The 21827-nt window shown below is 42.7% G+C and overlaps 1 protein-coding gene across 2 annotated transcripts in view; it reads left to right on the top strand.

The window, feature by feature from the left end:
* TMEM200A (transmembrane protein 200A) overlaps positions 1 to 21827 on the top strand; it is a 202195-nt gene that overhangs the window by 135612 nt on the left and 44756 nt on the right. The window contains exon 3 of one of the 2 annotated variants that reach the window (XR_005748702.1): positions 7943 to 8389. The exons of the other annotated variant lie outside the window; for it this stretch is intronic. The gene's annotated coding sequence lies outside the window, so the exon portion shown is untranslated. Of the gene's footprint in view, positions 1 to 7942; positions 8390 to 21827 lie in introns of those variants that run through there. 2 annotated transcript variants of the gene reach the window in all.

The raw sequence follows: 21827 nt of genomic DNA on the forward strand, positions 1-21827 counted from the left end.
AGCTACATTTTGAATGTGCTCATTACAAAAAGCAAAAAAATAAAAAATAAACATAAAAGAACATTTTCTGCTTGTTAGAACTCCCCCATAAGGCTGAAATTCTCATTATAGTCAGAAAATATATCGAGCAGGTACTGTAGACATTATTATATGTTTATATTGGAATTCCTATTTTGTGATTCTGTGATCTTGTTTAAATATTTCTACTTTGCTTTTTATGAACTGGTCATTTATTAAAGGCAGCTGAGCACAAAGGGTCAAGAGCACAGATGTAAAAACGCTGGGTCTGTGTGTCTTGAATTTTGATGTGTAATTTGTATGGTGACATTACATTATCATCTTGCTAGTAGTCTAAATGGGCTTAATTTATATAAATTGCCATTGTTTTATAATGTTGTTACTGCTATCAGTATTGGGGAGGTAACTTATTTCCAGCACACCGTTTATTGTGTCCTGTATACCTAAGACAAGAAATTTGTTTACTGTGCTAAGGAACTGTGAGGCCGCGTACACACGGCCGAGGAACTCGACGGGCAAAACACATCGTTTTGCTCGTCGAGTTCCTTGTGAAGCCGCCGAGGATCTCGGCGAGCCAAATTTTCCCATTGCCACCAAGGAAATAGAGAACATGTTCTCTTTTTGGCCCGACGAGATTCTCGTCGGTTTCCTCAGCGAAAAGTGTACACACGACCGGTTTCCTCTGCCAAAAAAAAAAACCCAGCAAGCTTCTTGCTGGTTTTGGCTGAGAAACTTGGTCGTGTGTACAGGGCCTGAGGGTCCCTACATATTGTGTATAAAGGGAGCTGTCTTTTAGAAAAACTGTGGCCAGGCTATGGACAATCAAATATGTCTATATCCGTAACACACAATAAATATTCTTTAAAACAAGCCCTCACTGACCATAGCTGCAGGCACTGTGGAGTAATGCCGCGTACACAGGATCAGTCCATCCATTGAGAACGGACCGATGGAGCGTTTTCATCGGTTAACCGATGAAGCTGACTGATGGTCCATTGTGCCTACACACCATCGGTTAAAAAACCGATCGTTTCAGAGCGCGGTGGCGTAAAACACAACAATGTGCTGAAAAAAACGAAGTTCAATGCTTCCAATCATGCGTCGACTTGATTCTGAGCATGCATGGATTTTTAACCGATGGTCGTGCCTACTAACGATCGGTTAGGAATCCATTGATTAAATTTAAAGCAAGTTTACTTTTTTTTTACCGATGGTTAAATAACCGATGGCGCCCACACACGATCGGTTTTGACCGATGAAAACGGTCCATCAGACCATTCTCATCGGTTTAACCTATCGTGTGTACGCGGCATCAGTCATCCTCAAAATATACAATATAAAGTGTTTTACCTTTAAGAAGCTTAGGCCATTCTGCCCCTTCCAGCAGTGATATGGCAACCGTCCAGCCTGCTATACTTTAATGTTAATACAGGAGGGTGCACAGGATGAGGTGTAGGTTAGGGGGTTGAGGATTGGCCGAGTGTGAGAGCTGAGCTCCAGCTCTTTTCTTTCAGTGTACAGAGGCTGGCGGTTAATTACCAGACACTCGTTGTTTCCACAGTGCCTAATCTGGTTACCTGCCTCATTAGTCCAGCCTACAGCCAACTATTGGCTATTTAAACAACTTTGCTCATTCCCTCCATCTCCTTGCGTGGTCAATACCTCCAGTGTGTTCCTGCTTGTGTTCCTGTTATGACTTGGTCTGGCTGACTTCTCGTCTGTAACCTGTTCCTGCTTTTGCTCTTCACTTCGCTGACTCCTGGCTTCCTGATTCTGGTTGGTCTGATTACCAGCTCTTCCATACTTTTGTTTCTGTTTTTGACCAAGTTTCTGAACTGTTATTTTTCCTATTTCATTAAAAGTGTGATATTAACTGCATTTTCCATCTGGTTTATGGTTCCTGACACCGAGATAACTTCATAGCACATTTTGATTTGAGGATAAATATCTGCACAGTGCCAGTAGCTGCAGAGGTTGATGAGGGTTAGCTTATAAGGCATATTTACTGCTGGTTTAAGCCCAAGTTAAAAAAAAAAAAAGCACAAGGGATAATACGTACAATTCATGTGATTGTTCTGATGGCGGCAGATTTGCTTGACACCTTCTGTCCTCTGACCCCCACTCCAACTCTGCAGCTGTAATACTACAATGCTGCATTGGTTAGAGCCAAAAGACCTGTCATAGGCACTCATCAAGAGTGCTGACAATGCCCTCTCTTTCTGTCCCCTCCTTCATTCATAGAAACCATGGAGGAATGGAACATTTATGGTTCCACTTGGTGGTATTTAATCTCATTTGCAATATATCAATCATATACATAGTTGTTGTTGGGATGTTCTTTTACAAAGTTTTTATTGGTTTTAGGATGCACTCAAATACATACATTCATACATACATAGCCACCCCTGCAGCCATAATCTTACAATACCATGTGGGTTAACAGAGTCAAGAGACCTGTCATAGGCTCTCATCAAGATTGCCAACTATGCCTGCCCTTTCTGACCCAACTAAAGCTGTACTTTAGCTTTTATGAATGCAAAACAATCTATGAATAGAGGAGGTAGACCCTTCAGTCATTCACTCATCTTCCATTTATAGATGGCCTCTATTAACCCTCAACCCCCCATGGCTCCAGTAGATTACCACTGACAGGGATCAGAAGATGAAAGATTCCAACTAAATCTGCAATTATACATCAGACAGGAGGCTCATATCTTATGCATTATCTTTCTTTAATAATGCCCATAGCAGAAATACAACTTTTTCAGTGATTTCAAGTAGAAACGTTTTACTGAAAGAAAACAGAAAAAACTACAATACCCAGCAGCCCTCAGGCTGGGTCTGCCAATCATGAGGCAGGACAGCCGGTATATAAGGGCTGCCTCCCCCAGAACCTTCCTCTTTCTTTCTGCTCATGGCAGAGATAAGTATTTCTATGTGTTATTGTTCTGTTAATATCTTGATTTATAATTTCTTGATTTATCATATAGACATCTGTGGCATTGTGGATAGTTTTTCATTATCTGCGGTGCGCCTTTATTTATTTTATTTTATTTCATTTAATTTTACTTTAGATGTAATTTTATTGATGATTTTATTGATTATTTTAATTTTATTTTATTTACTGATGGATGTCGTTTGGTATGTAACTTCCGTTTTGTAAGGGACGCGGCTCTCCCCACTACTGTGTACATTTTTGTACAATTATGGAACTCATTATTGCGCTTTTAATGGTTATTCCTTTGAAAAACTGTTGCTCGTTTTCCTTGGTTTGTCTCCCTTGCATTGTACTCCATTCCGGCCTCCCGGTTGGGCTTTGGCCGATGCGCATCCCATCCCGGCGCGCTCCAGCACACTATGCGCAGTTTATGACTGGAGGTAGGACAGCGCCATTTTAACATCTTGGCGCCTTCCCTACCTCCCTTCTTCTCCTTCTCCGGACGCCGCGCGCCCTCTCCTCAGAGCGTCTCGTCCCTGAGGGGGGCGTGGCAGTGCGGGCCTGTCTCCACCAATCGCGCTTGTTGCGCGATTCGACAGCGCGGTTGATGCAGGCGTGTCCTGCAGGCCCTGCGTCCTCTAATCACAGCTCGGGAGACGTAATCTCGCGAGATTACGCTCCCATGAGCTAAGATGTCGTTCCCCTTCGCCGCTACGCCAGTGTGAGCGTGCGGCTGTAAGGACAGCAGCGCTCTGTTTAGATCCGTGTGATCTTCGCAAATCGCGTCGAGGCCGTAGTCTCGCGAGACTACGGCCTCGATACCCGGACCTCGCCCCCCCCCCCCTGCATCACTAAGCCAGTGTGCGGAAGTGCGGTGTACTGTACAGGACGCGGGTCCTCGTCAGTTTCCCTTGTTGTGAGGGATCTCTCCCCTCACCAGATCCGCACCTGTCACTCCTGCAACATATTGTATAATACACATCTTTGTTTCTGGGGAATTTATTCCCCTGGAATATATCCTTGTAAATAAATGAGTAAAATAAATAATAAATACATATACTATTACATATAAATAAATGTAAAACTTTTACAAATAAATTATAAAATATATAACTAAAATAATACAAATTTATAACTAGATTATACAAGATAATAAATTATGCAAATATATAAATACATTATAATGACTTATACAAATATCTAAATATATTATACAATAAATAAATATTATGGCATGTTTCTGTAAAATTTTTCCCATTTTCTACTATGCTACAGGACCTTATCCTGCTGGTGCCCCTGCAGGGTGGACACAGTCCTTAGTAGACCCAGTGTCGACAATACTACACAGGTTCCAAACCTGAGAGGTAGACCAGCCTAAACGGCCATGGCGTCGGTTACCCCAACCCGCCTACACCCCATTTGTCCGGACCACCCGGCACGGTCTACCGCCCCTAAGAAGGGCTAGGCGTCCCAAACGCCGCCACGTTTTCTGTGGCCCTCGACTCCCCGGCAGGGGAAGTAAATAATATGCCCCAGGCAGTACCCTCCCAGGACTGCCGACCCACTGCTCTCCCAGACTCCGATCGACCCCCGAGCCTCGGGGAGATGCACATGCAGAGGCAACGTTCCGTTAGACGGACTAAGCCAGACCCACTCGTGGACTCTTCCAGAGTCGTCCGCGGAGTCCGAGGCGGCTAACACCTTGAGTCTGAGGATGAAAATGATGATGATTGTTAGAGCAGTGGGCACATGGCGCTCCATGGCGACGCCAACCCTGTATCCCAGGGTGACACATTATACACTCTCGTGGGGAGCCATTGTAGATCCGGGGGTGATTTGCCATCCACACTCCGGTGACTGGGCACCTCTATATGAGGTGACCCATTAGATTATATATACTGGACCCGGAGATCAGTCGGTAAAGCTCACCGAAACATATTAAGGGTGTAATGCCCCACTCCGGTGACTGGGCACCTCTACCCGAGGTGGCCCATTAGACTATATACTGGACCCGGAGATCAGTCGGTAAAGCTCACCGAACCATAACAAGGGCGTAATGCCCCCTTCCATTGCCATATAAGGTTGTTCACACTCCCAGGTGGACCCCGAACTCTGGAGGTATCTCACCAAGCACGGGAAGTATCCCAAAGATGGGAATACAGAGGTCCTTCGGACCATACAGGCCAGGGTCTTAGGGCGTTTGGACCTATCACCAACATCCCACCCCTTAGTGAGCAGGCTACCGCCGCTGAAGAGCCGATAGACCTATCCCAAATTAAGGGCTGGGTCCAATGGGCAGTGCCTCCTGGGAGGCGTGGACACTACGTGTCCGACAGGTCACCGCCGCTCAATCTTAATAAGGCTTGTTCCCCAGCTGTCCCACCTAGCCGAATCAGATCCCGGACCGACCGCCAAGGGCATGTTAGTCGGGATCAAGACGATAGGGCTCTATTCCAACCTAGATAAAGCCCAAACGTCATTAAAAGTCTAACACAGTACAGTAGCGGTCTATCAGGGTTATAGTGCCAGACATGGACCTAGTCCCTCTTCCCACTCGGTTGTCAAACCTGAACACCGCCCTATTAGACAACGAATTGCTGGACCATATGGTTCAATCAGCAATAATAAAGACGGACCCGCTCTCTCCGGGTTCCCTCAGCAGCATCTTCCTGGTCAGGAAAGTGGTGGCGGTTATCGCCCAATGGTAACTGAGAAATATCACCTACTTACTGAATACGGTGGCGGCACTCTGCAGAACAGAGGAGTGGGGTTGGTTATCTACCTGGACGACCTACTCTTAATGGCTCGCCTGGCGAACGAACACGCCTCCCGGACAACTCCCCATAGATCACGGGGAGTCTATCCTCTCCCCATCTCAGGAGATAGAGTTTTTGGGGTTCTTGGTGGACACCAACCTAGCGATCCTTCGACTACCCATGACCAATCGGCCGCCATCTGCAAGAGATCAGTTTCGTGCTGGGCCAACAACGGGTGTCATCAAGCGGACTGGCTCGCCTGATCGGCCTGTTATCGGCGTTAATCCAGGCCATTTTTCCAGCCTCTCTTCGCTATCGAGCCCTCCAGAGACTCAGAATCTGCGTCTTTGCTAGGAGCTTCACTGTGCAGACGAAGGCGCTTTGGACACAGAAGCCATGATTGAACTACGGTGGTGATTACGTCAGGCCGGCGAACGGAACGGCAAGACCACCTTCAACTCCACGACGGATTCGTCATAGCGCTGGATGCCAACCGCCTGGGCTGGGGTACTCGATGCGGTCCCTCGGCCACAGGAGGGACGTGGTCCACGGTGGAGTCTCTGCTGCACGTCAACACGTAGAGCTCGTGGCGACCTTCTTGCCATCAGGCTACTGCCACATAAGTCCTACTACGGTGTGTTCTTGCGTATGGACAACGTAACCGCTGTCCAGTACGGCCATCGCTTGGGGGGACCCAGAATCCTAGCGGATCTAGCAAGATCTCGGGCACTTCTGCCCGGAACGCAACATCGTTCCGGTTGCGGAATATACCCCAGCCACTTCCAATGTGGTGGCAGATTGGAATTTTTCGTTACCCGACCGATTCCAGCGATTGGCGACTGCGCCGGTCAGTGTTCCTGGCCCTCGCTCACTCTTGAGATCCTCTTCTCTCGTTTCAACCATCAGCTCCCGCATTACGAACCTGAGAGCATCCGTCGTGCGGGTCACTCCGCGGTGACCGACGCAACCATGGTTTCCCCTCCTTCTGGGGATGTCTGTGGATCTCCCCAGGTTGCTTCCTCACTCCCCTCAGCTCCTCGCCAGTCTGAATGGGGATCTGCACCCTCTACTCACGATGCACATCATACTTCTCCTCGCATGGTCGGCTTCGGGGTGCCGGTCGCGGACAGCAACCTTTCAGGTATGGCTAGGGATCTCCTTGCCTTGGCCTGGGCCTCGGGACTAGATCGGCATCTCGATCAGCCGGGGACTCTAGATTGGTTGGTGTGATCACCAACAGGTTGATCTCATGCAGGCGTCTGTCTGTAGGGACCAATTATCTGGTGGACTCTTTTGAACCTGGGAGGTCCTATAGCTCCCCTATCGTCTATCGTCTATCGCTCTGCGATCTCAGTCTACCGCTTCCTTGTAGACTTGCTTCCGGTGGCTGACCATCCATGGTGTACCGACTTGGGAGAGCGTTGAGTTTCAACGCCCATCACGCCCAAAGTATCAGCACTCTTGGGATGTGACCGCAGGTCCTGACCACGCGCTCGGACTGGGGGGACAATCTCACTCTGTCTTGAGGTTATTGTCTGTCAAGCTTACTGTCCTCTCGTGTCTGATTCCGTCAGACGTGTCTCGGGCGTCACGGCGTTGGGCATTCCAAGCGTCAGATCTCGCCTCGGAGAGTCAGTTTTTTCCGTCGTGCGTAGGACAGCGACGGGACTTCAATCGGTTCTCTACCCGTTCTTCCCCGCGCACCCACAACTGTGCGTACTCCGCTGTATACAAATTAAGAGTCCTTGACGGTCCCGCTGCGATCTTCGCTATTCTCCCAACTCCTCATTCCTACGTTGAACCTCAGTTCCGGATTCCTCGGCTACGCTAGCCAGAGGGGTACGGTAGGTCATGGAAATGGCAGGGTTTGACGTAACCCCGTTGGGTGCCCATCCCTCCTGTGGAGCGGTGGCTACTAAGGTCATCACCCCGGCCGGTTTCCCTCTAAGACTTACGGCTAGCAACGGACTGGTCATCCCGATTGCATTCCGCCAATCTACTTTGGATGGGAGGAACACATATCTATGTCAAATTTGTAGTTGTTTTGTTTATTATCATTTATATATACATTGTTATAGCTTTGAACTTGCATAAGATATGAGCCTCCTGTCTGATGTATAATTCGAGATTTTCCTAGCTTGTGACGGAAAATATTAATTATATGAAGACAGGAGGCGAGTATCTTCCCTTCCGACCCAACCCTATCACGATGTTGTCTCTCTTGTTCTAGGCTGTTGAATCACACATCCCGCAAGTCGGAGGCTGATACGTCCCGGGAGTTCGGTTCTCACTATCCCCGTTGGGATTGATGTTCCCGTCTCGATCCATGGGTTTTAGTTCACCGCAGATGGAAAATGGGGTTCCTACTGCGTTCCAGATCTGGAGTCGGGATGCCGTTGACTGAATCCTGTACCGAAGTTCCAGTTTGCCAGGGTCCCGGTGTTTCGAACTGTTCGCTGTTCCAGGTTCCCTGCTGATTCGCCTCAAGAAAGAGGAAGGTTCTGGGGGAGGCAGCCCTTATATACCGGCTGTCCTGCCTCATGATTGGCAGACCCAGCCTGAGGGCTGCTGGGTATTGTAGTTTTTTCTGTTTTCTTTCAGTAAAACGTTTCTACTTGAAATCACTGAAAAAGTTGTATTTCTGCTATGGGCATTATTAAAGAAAGATAATGCATAAGATACTCGCCTCCTGTCTTCATATAATTAATATTTTCCGTCACAAGCTAGGAAAATCTCGAATTTAATCTGCAACCATCTGTACAAGTGACATGTTGCATTGGTTGTAAGTACAGTCACTTCTGCTAATTTTGTTTACATGTTTTGACTAAACCTAGGCTTTAAAAATATGTAAATATATTTCTTGTGAAAAAAAAAAATGTAAATATTTGAATGTTCATATTCTGGCCACAATTCTACTTTAAGGATGGTGTAATAACCTGATATTTACAGAGTCTATGGAGTCTTCAGTTTGTTGTGTATTGCTAGAGAGTTTTTTGTTTTTTCTTGGGAGGGTGCATGTGATCAGCACAGGGCCAATCAGCACTTTCCAGACATGTCCAGGCAGAGGATCAGGAGTCTTGAAGCCTGATGGGACAATAGGGGAGAAATGAAAACTCCTCCAACAATCTGTCTGCACACACTGATACAAGACACAAGATTGTGCTAATTGCTATATACAGCTGGTGAAAAAAAAATATATATTTATCAGTTTTTATTTACTAAACTATTGCATGTTCATGTTCTGTGTATTGTGTGAGACCAGATATAGTGAATGCAGGTTCTGAGTTGAGTAACACTTTAACTTCATAGAAGCTTTATATATTTCTCCATTTAAAAAAAAATCATAAGTTTTCGTACATTCTATTTACACCTGTACAATTAGAGTAGTTAATAGAGTTTCAATGGTTTGGGTAACTATGATGGAGGGGGATATAACAGCAGGCGACAAAAGACACGATTACCTTAGGAGCGGCAAGCGCTAATCATAGCAAAGGAGGATGACTCCGCACAGTTGTTTTAATTCTTGTAGTGATCTATACATCACACAGAAAAGATCAAATATTTTTGGTTGATAAACATTACTTTTAAACATAGAGATCCTTTTTGGTTAATTACTGTAGACACATTCATAATTTACTCATTAAAACTGCAGAAATTAAAGTCAGAACAAAATTGGAGTTTTAGCCCAAAGCAACCAATCATAATTCTTGATTAATCTTTTTTAGAAAATAAAAGTAAAATATGGTTGTCATTCTCATTATTCCAAGTGAATCAGCCCATTTGAGCCCAAAATGTTTAAATATGTGACTTCTTCTACTATATCAAGCGAGTCACTAAAATAAAAGTGACCAGAAACATGTTTACTGTGAAGATGATAGTGTCAGTTTCCTGAAGATTTTGGTTCAATTTCTCTTCATTTACAGCATAGGCAGTAGGGAAGGTAAGCATATACAATCTCTGTTACAGGGAGCACATTTTATTAACATAGTACCTTTTACTTGCACTATTGAGATTTGTGTTATGTTTTGGTAAATTTTCAAATTTTGCTTTTTTTTTTTACATCAGTATTTACGATTTCCTTTTGATACTTTAAGATACCTGTTTTTGTACCTGCAGATGTGTGCTCATTTATGAACAGAGTGAGTTGCTTTATTATATGATTGATTTGTCCAGGACGTGTGGACGTGAAGGAAATAAAGGAAGGAGAGTGGGCATAGACATAATTGGTGAAAATGACTAGGAAGGATACAGAGCAAAAATGAAATCTGACAGTGAAGGATCATAGAGGGAAAGGAAATAGGCCGGGGTGGAAGTACTGTAGATTATATTGATCATATATATTGATCAGAAAGGAGAGCTAGTATAGCTTGAAGTGGAGGGTTGAGTGCAGCTTAAGATAAAAATGCAAGAGAACAATAACTTGGAAAGGAGAGGGGGAAACTGGAGAAAAATAATAAAAAGTTCCTAGAAGTATGGGGGTGTACAGCAATAGAGTAATAATTGAAGGGTGGAGATCAGGTACAGATACAGGTGAAGTCCGGAATGTTCAGAGTGGTGAGGGAGCATAGATACAAGTGGATGATAAATATTAGAGAAGAAAAGAAATATGGATGGCATTGGACCAAAATAACCATTGAGAAGAGCAGGAATGGTGGACGTAAGTTGCAATGGTCACAAGAGAGAGGAGGGTAAACATAGAATCAGTGAATAGAACTGTGAGGTGAAACAGCTTAACCTAAATCTTAACAAATAAAGCAGATCTGAATGTAATTAATGAAACTGGTGACACTTTTGTCATATATGAATATCATAATAATAATAAACTTTATTTTATATAGTGCCTTTAAAGATAGCTTCTCAAAACACTTTACAAAGAAAACACAAGAAATACACAAAATAAAACAAATGAAAAAATAGACAATTACTGTATATGAAAGCTTGTCTACAGAAAAAATACGATTTTTAGATTTGATTTGAACAAGTCTAGAGAAGATGACTCTTTGATGTTCTTTGGAAGTGAATTGTAGACTTTTGGGGCATAGCAGGAGAAGGCTTTGTCTCCCATTGAGTGTAGGTGAATAGGGGACATACACAATAGTGGCTTCTGTGTGTGTGTGTGGGGGGGGGGGGGTGGGCAGCGGTTGTTTGTTATATTGTGTGTTTATTTAATATAGTATTTAACATTGAATATAATATTTGCATATTTTTCTTTTTTCTTTTTTGTATGTTGTAATCTAATGAATTTACTGTATGTTCTTACTAGAATAGATTTATTCAAGTTCCAGAAGAAGCGACTTCTTGGTCGTGAAACATGTTGAGCAGAATTATTTTATACTAGGAGGATACGTGGAACCTCTAACTGAAAAGAATACATATGTGAATGCATTTATATGTAATGTTACTCAATATTTGGTATTATACCCTCTATGGGAATTACAGGGAGTCCTACCTAAATTTTAGATGTCTTTTGTGTTGTCATTTTTTGTAATGTGGAATATAGTTTTAATGAAGATTAATAAATTGTTATACATTTTATACGTGCCTCTAAAGTCCATTCATTTTTTCCTCAACTCAATTCATATAGTTTTATGATGTGGCGCATGTATAGTATAGGTGCCCCTGAGCCACCTTAGGGCACTGTCATTATTTCAATATCTGACACAGAAGACCAGAATTTTAATTCTTGCCATGAAGAGCCTTATAGGGGAGCTGTCATGGATATGCAATAGTCTGGCAGCTTACCTCTGTACATCTGTCCATTAAGAGGCCTGGCTCTGTTCTGGTTACCTTTTTATCTCCTCTCCTTCCTGTATGGCCCCGCCCAGGCCATCCCAGGAAGTCTATATTAACTGTTGCACTACTTGACCTTTGCCTGTCTCCCAGTTTCCCTGTCCGCCTGTTGCCCTGACCTCGGCTTACCCATCACTTCCGTTTGTCCTGCTTGCTGCTTGCCCTCTCTCTCTGTGGAGCGCGTCCTAGGGGATCCCAGGGGTCGCAACCTGGGCCTAGCTGCGGCGAAGGCCATCCTCACCACTGGAGGCTCTGGTGAACACAAAGCTGGGTCTTAGACTCCGCGCCCTGGGCGATCTTGGGTTCGCGCTTCCTCTCGGATAGCAGCAGTCGGCTATAGGGTTCACTACGCTGAGGTGCATCCCTGACCCCTACCGGGTGCACTTGTCACCTGGCCACAGGTGACGTGACAGTTTGAACAGCCATGAATCCGGCCGACATGCCGCTTCCCGCAGGCGATCCATTACAGGGCGTTGTTCGCAGACTCGAGACGCATGAAGCTAATCAGGCTCAGGTGATGCATTTCCTTCAGGATCTGGCTTTCCGCTTTGATCAGCTTTAGACCTCGTTGGGAACCCTGAATCCGCAACACCAAGTACAACCAGTGGCTGCGCCTGTCGCACCAGTCGCAGAGTCGCATTCACTGAAGCTGTCACGTACCTGGTAGGAGTCTGATGTGATGAGGTCGGCCTCCCTTGTATCTCCAGCCCAGAACCCCTCTGAGAATGAGACAGATGACGGTTCTGGTTAGGAGGAACATGAGTGCCTGTGAGTGTTGCTTGGAGTGCTGTCAGGTGGAGGTGAAGACAGAAGACACTGGTAGAGCAGCAGGCACCGGGCAAGTGGTGTGGAGAGAACAGCTGGAGTTAAAGGGGTACTCCAACCCACTTTCAGAGTCAGGGTGAACAAGTAGCAGGAACTTCCGGAATGCAGAGGTCAGAGGATAGCCGGGTTCGGTAACAGACAGGCAGCGAGGTACACAGGGATCAGCAGGAGCAAGGTCAATCTCCCTATGCAACGATGTCATCTCCCTATGCAACCACATCGATATTCGTTTTCAGGAGAGGTCCATAGAAAAAAGACGCCAACACTCCCTAGGCCTTAGCCAGTCTGAGCTCCCCTCACTTCATCCCGTTGACCATCCTCTGCCTGCTAAGGAACCTATGCAGCTGGGCCGGACCAGACTAACCCCCGAAGAACGTGCTAGGCGCAGAACTCTGGGCTTGTGCCTCTATTGTGGAGGCAAGGGCCACTTTGGTGACTCCTGCTCGCTTCGCCCGGGAAACGCTCGGGTCTAATACATTTAGAAGGTGGAGTATTGGACCCAGAAACATCACCTTCCCGTCTGCTTCTTCCGGTGTCCCTTCATGTTAGCACTTCTTCCCAATCGATCCTTGCATATCTGGATTCCGGGACTGTCGGCAAATTCAAAGGCTTTGCTGACCGCCGCAGGCGTAAACCACCTTCTCTTCAGCCAGGGGACAAAGTCTGGCTCTCCACCAGGAACATCAAGCTCCGAGTTCCTTCTCTGAAGTTTGCTCCAAGATTCATTGGTCCATATACTATAATGTCTAAACTGAATCCAGTTTGTTTCAAACTTCAGATTCCCAAAAGCCTCAAAATCGCTGACTCCTTCCATGTTTCCCTTCTGAAGCCTTTAGTCCTCAATAAGTTTCCTCGTCCTCTCCCTACCATGGCGCAAGTCTCTGAGGATAATCAGGAATACGAGGTCAGTCAAGTTCTGGATTCCTGACTCTGTAGAGGCGCTCTTCAGTACCTCGTTCATTGGAAAGGCTTTGGTCCTGAGAAGAGGTCTTGGGTTCCTGCATCAGAGGTCTTTGCACCTCGTCTGTTGAAGGAGTTTCATCTGAAGTTTCCCTGTAAAGCCGGACCCAGGCGGGGAAGGGGGAGGCCTCGTAAAAGGGAGGGTACTGTCATGGATATGCAATAGTCTGGCAGCTTACCTCTGTACATCTGTCCATTAAGAGGCCTGACTCTGTTCTGGTTACCTTCTTATCTCCTCTCCTTCTTGTATGGCCCCACCCAGGACATCCCAGGAAGTCTATATTAACTGTTGCACTACAGGCCTGCAGTGCTGTTCAACAGTGTTGCTTTGCTTAAGTTCCTGTCTGCAGTGTGCTACGTTTATCTCTCCGTGTACCGTTTTTGGCTAGTCCCTGACTTCTCCCATTTGCCTGTGCCCTTAACCTTTGCCTGTCTCCCGGTTACCCTGTCTGCCTGTTGCCCTGACCTCGGCTTACCCATCACTTCCGTAGGATTTGAAAAACGTTTGCATTTTACAACTGATTGATTACTTAGACACGGTGTCTATTCTTTAATGTCACTTTTTAATTCAGATCAGTCGCTTACTTATGTATTTAATGAAGTGCACTGAAAATTTTGGGGGTCCAGTCATTACTATGACTGCTGAGAGCCTGTCATTATGCCACTGAATAAGGAAGAGATGAATAACTAAAAAATTAAGCAATAAGCAAAAAGTGTATTTTTAATTTGTAGGAAACACTTGGGGTTACTGTAGAACTGAGAACATTCCACTAAATAAAAATATTTCCCCAGCCTTTCCAGTCTCTTCCCTATACCTGTACTGTATCCCACAACTTGCTTACATAAACGAATACAAAAAAATCAAATTGAAATATGTTTTATTTGACATGTCAAAATCAATCAAATACCATTTTACTTTTAAAGCATATGTATGCAATTAAAGTACCAAATTAGAGATTTATGGCGAACATGCAGTAATAAAACGGCTGCTCTTATACATGTGCCAGAGACAAGAAACTTGTCAATCTTTAAGACAGACAGGAATTTTTGACACTTGCCTCATAAATTCTCTGAAATAATTTCCCAATATACAGTATAATGTACTGCATATTTCCCTTAGCTGGGATAAGCGTGAAGGCAGACAGAGATATTTAGGACATTAAAATGTTTCTGTCACCTTCTTTTCCAAGTTTGCATTGACCAATTTGCAACCATTGCCCAAAAAAGTAATTAGGGTTGAACTCATAGGGTTTATGTATAGAATATATATAATAATACACAAGATAAATACTATGTATATGTAGATATATGTTCTCTAACAGATCTGATTTATTTAAAATGGTTTGTAAAGGCCTGTTTCAGAATGCTGTGTTCAAGAGTTCCCTGTGTTACCATATCTGCTAGACTCTGTTGAGTAGGCTTCAGAGTGTTGTATGGGGGAATAGAGAATATTAGATTTGAGAACCCTAACTGTTTTGGCTGAACAATCCCTGGTAAGTTTGTCATCAGGAGGTTGGATAAAGCCTTAACAAATCAAATAAGCATGATTCTGAAAGGGCCCTTTATAAAGACCTTCTGGGTCAGCAGAACCCAACCCTTGTCCTTTTGGCACTTACTGTGCTGCCCTCTGGGCCCTTGCTTATTTGTAGCCTGTCTTTTGTTCTTTACCTAAGGCAGTCAAAAAAAGTTGTTCTAGACTGGCTTCTGGTAGTAAAACAGTTTGCTTTCACACTTTTTTACCTTTTTCTGTGCTGTCCATCTGTTTTCTCTTTGTATGTGTGAGCATTGATTTGTAAAGGGGTGGCAACGATAATGATTATGTAACCTTTCTACATCTATGACTGACCTACCCATAAGTTAGCTGCTGTGTAAGTTTTGTGTCAGATGGTGTCAGAGCTTACACAGGGTTGATGATTCCCTCCTTGGAAGATGTTGGAGCCCTCCGATTGAGCCCCAAGCACTGCATCCTGTTATAAGGGCACATGTTCCCCTATTCCAGTGTGGGGGACTTGTGATAACTCCAACAGAGCAAAGGAGGTTGAGAGGGTTGGTTAGTATTGCAACCTTTGTTGAACTTCTTGGCATTCAACACTTCCAGGAGAGTCAGATGCCTGTCCCTGCTGTGAACTGTGGCTCCATCTTCTGCCCCCTAATCACTGCTGTAACCTGAAGTGACAAAAAGGTCAAGGGATTGAACCACAGCATGTAGGGGAACACAGGCATCTGATACTACAAAAAGTGAGGAATGCAAAACTGTGTTATGGAGGCTGCACCATTGGAATTGAAAGTAAGTGGGAGACATAGGTAGGTGGGGAGGTGAGTATACTACCTTACATATTGCAAGAGAGTGCAACTTGCATTCATTAGGGGACATGACAGGGATGTTTAAAGCGCCACACAAAGATACATTTACTAAAAATAGACTTGGACATATATGTAAACGGGACATTGAGAAATGTTTACCTGCTCTTTGCCTTGTGTTTGATGATCATAATAGAATGTATTATACCAATAGATAAATAAACATCGAAATACTGGACACACCTAGACCAGCAATTTATTAATTCTAACGTTTGTCAAAAGGCCAGTTTGTCTAAAACAGATTGTTGGGGTGAGCTCATCTAGGCCACTAACCATCATTAGCACTGGAATGATTGCCCTTGGTCATTCCACAAAAGTGTTCAGTTGCCAGTGAATGCACATTATTACTCTACATGGCTTGGAGAAGTATGGACCTTGCACAAATGTAGAAATAGCATGTTTTCTTTGCCAGCACGTCTTTTCCCTTCAAGTTTGGCTGTAGTATACAATGTGACATTAAATCATAGTTTCATTGTGTTATATTTTGGAAAAATAAGTGCTGTGCATTCCTTGTCAAAACCAGTAAGGAAAATAATAATGTATTTACAGCAATTAAACCTGTGATCCAAATAGTTCAGATCATGTACAAAACTGACAGCTACTAAACAATATGCAATAAATTGCAAAGTAATTCTGCTGAAATAGACTAAATAGCGGACATTGACACTGATTTGATATAAGTGGTATAACAATCAGTTTGAATTCTTGTTAATGGCTTTAAAAATTTGGCTCAGTTTGCAAGTCATTTGTCACCTAAGTAGCTATTACCAATAGCACTGGCAAAAATGAGTTCATTGAGCCTGATATAAATTGGCAAGGCATAAATTGTTGCTTTTTTGTGCTGCCTCTAGTAATGTTATAAATGCAGTTATTCTTTGGCTTTTAGCTGTTCAGGCAGCTTTTCAATACATTTATCTTTTCCCTTGTTTTCAGTATTGTACATTATTGTAGTGCATTCACAATGTTTATGAATAGCTGTGCCTAGGTTTCAATTTGCTTAGAAATTGCAGTGACTGCACACTTAATCACTGTAATTTCTGCAACTAACTCAAGGTAAGTACTTACAGTTTGTAAATAGCCAATCAGGTTAACAGATCTGGGTTGAGTGCTGAGCTTGGAGAGACCAACTATTATTTTCCTTATGTAGCGTTACTGTATATTTTCTCACAAAAACAGCTTACAGAACGTATCACACAACACCACTGTGATGTTTAATGAAAAGTCCCCTGCAAATATTTTTCTGTATTTGGATTTGAAACAATGCCAGTCTGAACCATATATACTTTGAGACTTTTATAAACTGGAAAAAAAAGTGTGTATATATCTATCTATATACAGTATATCTATATATCTATATCTATATATAGATATATAGATATATTTATACTGTGTATATATATATATATATATGAGATAGTTCTGGGATGTTTTATGTGGACTGACAACATTTTGGGTTATTTCATAAAAAAAAAGTGTATCTCTAGGCAAAATAAATTTTCCCCAAAATTTTGATCAAGTGCATAGACCCTTGTGCACATTTTATTGCTTCTATAGTAGAGAACATAGGGACTGCTGGACTGCTTGATGTGTTTGTGATGATAGACATGTGGAGATTGGTAGGTAACCTTTTTAGCCCTCGGGACCCTTTAAAGACATATTAAAGTATTTTTTTTTGGTTTTTTGTTTAAAAATAACAAACATGTTCTACTTACCTGCTCTGTGCAGTAGACATGTGCACACTGAAATATTTTGTTTCGGAATTTAGTTTTCGTACGAAAAATAAATTTATTTAGTTACTCCCGAAATTCATTTTTATTTATTTTGTTAAAAAATGCATTTGTCTGAAAATCCGAAATAATTAAGGTCGAATCTGTAATTGAAGGCTTATGGTGTCTGTCGAATGTTGTAAGAAGATTCGCTAAACTGTATGATGCTGCAATCGTACATTTCCGGTCTAATGTTTCGCCTACAAGCTATAGAAGAATTCTAATGTTGTATGACACTACTAATAATTATATTTATTAATTAATATTACTAGTCAACCAACATTCAAATTCTTCTATAGCCTATGGGCCGAGCATTTGACTAGAAATGTATGATTGCGGTGTCGTACAGTTTAGCTGTTTGTCGAATCTTCTTAGAACTTTCGACAGACACCATAAGCCTTCAATGACAGATTCAACGTTTGTATATTTTCCGCTGCTTTGTCGAATCTCCGTCGTTGATGTCGAATGGTCTACCCCAACACTCTGTCTAAAATGTCAAATCTTTTCTCTCTATGTCAAATCTTTCCTCTCTATGTAGAATAATCTTGGACTAATAGAGTTCAGGTTAGGCACATTCGACTGCAGATTCGATAGACACAGATTGCTATTGTCAGCGTCATGTCGAATTTCCTATCTATATCGAACTGTTGTAGCAACGAAAATGAAAATAAAGCATTTCTTTATGTCGGATCTTTCGGATTTCAGATTTTGCACGTTCGTTTTCGTTTGTTAAAACGATAACTAAAATACGCGAAATTTGGATGAAAAGGCATTCGGAGGAAAATGCATTCAGACAAAAACGAATGCACTCCTGGCCCCTTCATCCTGCTGAGTGCCCCCACAGCAAGCAGCTTGCTATGGGGGCACCTGAGCTGAGCCCCTGCTCTGTGTGTCCATTCAGACATGGAGCCGCAGCTTCCCCCCCCCCCCCCAAGAGAGCACAGTGTGAGATTCATTTGAAGTGAATAATTTGGAGTGGATAACAATATATATATATATATATATATATATATATATATATATATATATATATATATATATATATATATTTATATATATATATATATATATATACTGTATATAAATTCCTATTGGAAGCACCTGTTTGAATGATTTGTTCACAGTGAGGACTGGAGCACTGTTTGCTTATTATAACATAAACGTTGGGACTTTTTCATTAAATCTGTCTTAACACATTTTATTGTATGTGTATGTATATTTTCTTGTTAATGATTGAGAAGGTTGGTGTTGATCTTTAATTGTATATGGTTGCACATATTATATTGAGAAAAATAAATAAAGGTCTGGTGTCACCAGAGACAAGCCTCCATCCCTGCATATAGCTTAAAAAAAGAAAAATTCGCCCTTGGGACTTTCAGTGAGGTGAGCACTATGGAGCCAATAAAATAACAGGAGTAATTACAGTATATATGTAATTCAAGTAAAAAACAGTGCATACATTAATGTCATGAACATGAACCAATTCATACAGAATACAGAAAATAGGTAAAATGATATTACAAGTAACTGTCCATATAAAAAAACACACATGCATCAAGTGTATACCTGACGCGTTTCACAGGGCTTAGCTCGCTCTTCAGGGGTAGATGCTTGTGGTATACCTAAAATGAAAGTATAAAGTATGTAGTAAGATATAAATGGCACAAGTTAAGGGGGGTCCCTTGATATGTAAAACCCCATACTCACCAATGGACATAGCCAAAGACCAGCGCATGTGAGGCTCCCAATACGGTGGCAGCGAGTGTCCTGCCAGGGAGCAGAGGAGGCAGGGCCAAACAAAGTCCCAACCGGGCCAAATGGAAGTAGGGCACAGCATGGATGGAATTGGTGCATCCCCAAGAGTCTCAATGGGTTCATAAGGAATATTGGCTCTAAACTTGAATATGTATATTGGATAGTTAGTAATAAGGTAGGTAAGCGTACAAAATTGCATTTATATCTATATGTAGATGAATGACCTGAGCCAAAAGTGGTAAGAGCATAGGGACTGAGGGGGGATGTGGTGAAAGATGCCAGGAAACTGGCTAGTGTGATGGAAAAAAAAATTCAGATGAGAAAGCAGAGAGAAGCAGAGTGAGAGTGGAATGGAGTGCAGGTGTGTGGTGAAGATGGTAATGGAGGAACAGGCTACAGGTAAATGCTCCAAGTAAGTCATGTGCAAACATGTAATGTGTACATAGATAATTGAAATAGTAAGGTAGGTAAGCATACAAAAACACATGTATATCTATATATATGGATGAAAGACCTGAGCCAAGGGTAGTAGGAACATAGAATCTGAAGGAGAAAGTGGTAAGAAAAAGCCAAAAACTGGCTGGTATGATGAAGGAAACATCGGGTGAGAAAGCAGGAGAGAAAAGAGAGTAAGAAAAAAATAAAAATAAATAGAGTGTGAATGTATGGTGAAGGCTGTAGTGAAAAACAAGCTGCAGGTGAATGCTCCAAATGAGTCATATGCAAACATATAATGTGTACCTGAGTGAAGAAAGTCTAGAGACTTTCCAGACTTTCTTCACTCAGGTACACATTATATGTTTGCATATGACTCATTTGGAGCATTCACCTGCAGCTTGTTTTTCACTACAGCCTTCACCATACATTCACACTCTATTTATTTTTTTCTTACTCTCTTTTCTCACCTGATGTTTCCTTCATCATAGCAGCCAGTTTCTGGCATTTTCTCACCACTTTCTCCTTCAGATTCTATGTTCCTACTACCCTTGGCTCAGGTCTTTCATCCATATATAGATATACATGTGTTTTTGTATGCTTACCTACCTTACTATTTCAATTATCCATGTACACATTACATGTTTGCATATGACTTACTTGGAGCATTTACCTGCAGCCTGTTCCTTCATTACCATCTTCACCACACACCTGCACTCCATTCCACTCTCACTCTCCTTCTCTCTGCTTTCTCATCTGAATTTTTTTTTTCATCACACTAGCCAGTTTCCTGGCATCTTTCACCACATTCCCCTTCAGTCTCTATGCTCTTACCACTTTTGGCTCAGGTCCTTCATTTACATATAAATGTGTTTTTGTACGCTTACCTACCTTATTACTAACTATCCAATATACATATTCATGTTTAGAGCCAATATTCCTTATGGACCCATTGAGACCCTTGGGGATGCACTCATTTCATCAATGCTGTGCCCTCCTTCTGTTTGGCCCAGTTGGGACTTCGTTTGGCCCCGCCTCCTCTGCTCCCTGGCAGGACACTTGCTGCCACCGTATTGGGAGCCTCACATGCCCTGGTCTTTGGCTATGTCCATTGGTGAGTATGGGGTTTTACATATCAAGGGCCCCCTCTTACCTTGTGCCCTTTATATCATACTGCATACTTTATCCTTTCATTTTAGGTATATCAGGAGCATCTACCCCTAAAGAGCGAGCTAAGCCTCCCGAAACGCATCGGGTATACACTTGATGCTTGTGTGTTTTTTTATATGGACAGTTACTTGTAATATCATTTTACCTATTTTTTGTATTCTGTATGAATTGGCTCATGTTCATGACATTAATGTATGTACTGCTTTTTACTTGAATGAAATATATACTGTAATTACACATTGTTATTTTATTGGCTCCATAGTGCTCACCTCACTCAAAGTCCCAAGGGCGATTTTTTCTTTTTTGAGGCACATATTATATTTGCCAGCATAATGGGAATTTTCTTGTATATAGTTTAAATGTTTTTATTTTTATTTTTTTTTGGTTAGCAGCACTGTACTCAATCTACAGTATGTAGACTTTATGCCAGCTAGTGGCTATATCGATTTATTTGAGTAAACGGAATAATCTTTACAACACAGTAATTTGGTTGTTTGTAACACAATAGATTTTTGTGGTATTCTTGGACCCACGACCGGGTCCCCAAAGTCCGGGAGATCAGGCACAAAAAGGTGACTCGAGTATAAGCAGAGGGGGGCGTTTTCAGCACAAAAAAATGTGCTGAAAAACTCAGGTTATACTCGAGTATATATGGTATTTATACTGTCTTGTCATTTTTGGGCTTCCAGAAATGAGATAGGCCTTCAGTACTTCAGGATTAATACATTTTCAGATATACAGTATATACAGTGGCAGCTGGTGAGGTTTTAGGATGGGGGGTGCCAGACCCGCCCCTCATTTTTGACCCTTCCCACTTCTCATACGTCCCACCTCATATAAAATCCACCCACTCTGTCCCCTGTATTCCACTTGCTTCTACCCATAGTGTCAGAAGTATACAGCTCAGCATCACAGGACAGGAGTATACAGCTCCAGAATCACAGGACAGAGTATATAGCTCAGCCTCACAGATCAGGGTATAAAGGTCAGCATTACAGAAAGGGTATATTAATTTGCATCACAGATCAGTGTATATAGATCAGCATCACAGAT

The sequence above is a fragment of the Rana temporaria genome, chromosome 4, assembly GCF_905171775.1.
Source record: "Rana temporaria chromosome 4, aRanTem1.1, whole genome shotgun sequence".
Classification (NCBI taxonomy): domain Eukaryota; kingdom Metazoa; phylum Chordata; class Amphibia; order Anura; family Ranidae; genus Rana; species Rana temporaria.